This window comes from Myotis davidii, unplaced genomic scaffold (genome assembly GCF_000327345.1).
Source record: "Myotis davidii unplaced genomic scaffold, ASM32734v1 scaffold1036, whole genome shotgun sequence".
NCBI classification, from domain to species: domain Eukaryota; kingdom Metazoa; phylum Chordata; class Mammalia; order Chiroptera; family Vespertilionidae; genus Myotis; species Myotis davidii.
Genome location: NW_006287260.1, coordinates 1,884,191 through 1,886,701, shown reverse-complemented (window position 1 = coordinate 1,886,701; position 2,511 = coordinate 1,884,191). Strand labels below are relative to the sequence as shown.

General features: G+C 59.6%; 1 protein-coding gene across 1 annotated transcript in view; it reads left to right on the top strand.

Moving 5' to 3' along the window:
* CPNE5 (copine 5) overlaps positions 1-2,511 on the top strand; it is a 100,869-nt gene that overhangs the window by 90,939 nt on the left and 7,419 nt on the right. The gene's annotated exons all lie outside the window — the stretch shown is intronic.

Genomic DNA, 2,511 nt, shown 5'->3' with positions numbered 1-2,511 from the left:
GGCCTGGGGAGGCCGGGGGAAGGGTGCCCGGGCCCCTGGAGCCCCACAGTCCGCCAGGCCCAGCCTTTGGAACCCATGTGGCAGAGGACGGGCCTCTGGAGACGCCCTCCCAGGTTCCTGGCCTCGCTTATGGCCCAAACCCGGGGAGCTGGGGTACAGGTGGGAGAGGCGGGCTCCGGGCCCTGCTCCTCTCCTCCTCCCCTGACACTCGGCTCTAGTCCAGCCAGGAAGGTGTTAGCAGTCAGGCTGATGGGGCCCCTCAGCACCCCGTCCCATCTGCTCCTCTCGCCGCTGAAGCCGGGGCTGGACCTCCCTCCTCCAGGCCCCCGCGCCCTCCCCTCCTCCTGCGCTGTCCACTCTGCTACCTGGCCCTGACCCCCACCCTAGGACCTACCCTGTCCCTGTTCCCAGTGAGCCCCCGGAGGCTGACGGGGTGGCAGGAGGCCTGGACATGGGGCCCTCCCAGGGACGCTGGCTTGCAGCGGGGACCCCGCAGCTCCACGAAGGGGCGGCTGTGATGTGGACAGTAGATCGCCCAACGGGCCAGCCACGGAGGCTTTTCAGGCACAAGGTCTTTTCCATGCCCCCCAGCCCAGCGTGACTCTGGTTCTAGACACAGCCACAGGCCTCTCTCTGGCCTGTGACCTGTGGGCACCACAGTTGACTCTGAGCTCCAGGCACCCCTACCTCCCCCCAGAGGCCGCCCAGGGTCCTTGGTGCCCACTCCTCCGCTGCCCACCTAGAGGCCTGGGCCAGGAGAAGCCCAGCCCCGCACCCCCACGCAGCCCCTTCCCCCCACAGACAGGAGCCAGGGTCCTGGGCTCCCGCCCTGCTGCAGCCCCTGCCTGCTGTATCCACATCTGTAAAGCAAGAGGGTTGACCAGATGGTCTCAGGGTGACCGTCCGCTCTGAGGCCCTGAGAGTCCATTCCTCCCATGCCCGGCCTCCCCATCCCGCCCCCACCAGTGCACCCTCCTACCCCAGGCCGTCTTGGCTCTAGGGTCACCCTGTTCCAATCCTTGGGCTCTGCCACCTGGGCCAGAGCCCCTGCCCCGGCCGTGGGAAAGGCGAGGAAGGTGATCTCACCCCTGGGCGCAGCCCCTGCCCAGCCTCTCCCCACCTGGGAGCAGGTCATGCATGCCGGTCCCTCCTGCCGCATGGGGCTCCGCAGCCCGCTGAACGTCCTGTGCCTGGGCGCGACCGGCCCCACCCTGTCTGTGCCGGCACCGCTCCCTTCCCGTCATGCATGATGGTGGAGTTTCTACACTGTCTGGTCCTGTGCCTGTGTCTGAGAGTCTGTGTGGAATTTGCCTTAAACTGAAGTAAATTTGGTTCTTTTACTAAAGTTCCTTGTTTTCCTTTCTCTCGAGACAAATAGCACAGGGACTGCTGTGTGGCAGAGTCCAGGTTCTCGTCTCTCTCTCTCTTTCATTCTTTTGTTCAACAAGGATTTATTGAGCAGCTGGTACGTGCCGGGGTCGGTGCTAAGCACTGGGATGCAGCAGTGAGCCAAGCACAGACCCCGTCTCCGCATGGAGCTTACCACAGACACAGATAGGACAGGAAGTGCCGTAAGCACACAAACACATAGGCGGGCAACGTAATTTCGGGTGGTGATAAGTTACAAACAAAATTTTGAGAGAATAAGAGGAGAGAGAGTAACAGGATGATCTTTTATTTTATTAATCCTCACCTGAGGATATTTTTCCATTGATTTTTTAGAGAGAGTGGAAGGGACAGGGAGAGACACAGAGAGAGACGCATCACTGTGAGAGAGACACATCGACTGGTTGCCTCCTGCCTGCGCCCTGACCAGGGCCAGGGATCGAATCTGCAACCTAGGTACATGCCCTTGACCGGAATCGAACCCGGGACCCTTCCGTCCACAGGCTGAGGCTCTATCCACTGAGCCAAACCAGCCAGGGCCAGGGTGATATTTTAGATGAAGTAGTCAGTGAGGGCCTCTCTGAGGAGGTGCAGTTGAAGTGAGTCCTAAAGAAATGAGAGAGGGAGGCAAGGGGAACAGCAAGTGCAAAGGCCCTGAGGCGGGAGCCTGCTGGTGCGTTTGGAGGACAGCAAGGAGGCCAGTGTGGTTGGAGCTGCAGTAGGAGGGCTAGTGTAGGAGACCCGGTCAGGGAGCTGAAGAACAGGACGCATGGTGAGGCCTCAGCGTGACTCTCACCGGAGGTGAAAGAGGTAACATGACCAGATTGTTCTCTAAAACAAGTGGGAAAACAAACAAAAAACAACAAGGACTTTATTTAGACGTTAACATCTCCCCTTCCCCCAAATCGTAGCTCTATCTTAAAAATAAGTAAAACAAGTGAGTCACTTTATTGCACTTGATCATTCATTCACTCATCTTTCAACAAGTATTGACTGAGCGTTAGTGCGAGGCCCCACTCAGGGCGGAGACCCTGACTCACACAGTTGCACCCTCAGGGCGCTGCCCTTGCTCTGGAGCAGCGGGCAAGGGCCTCCTCCTCCCTGGGGACCTGAGACCCAGTGACT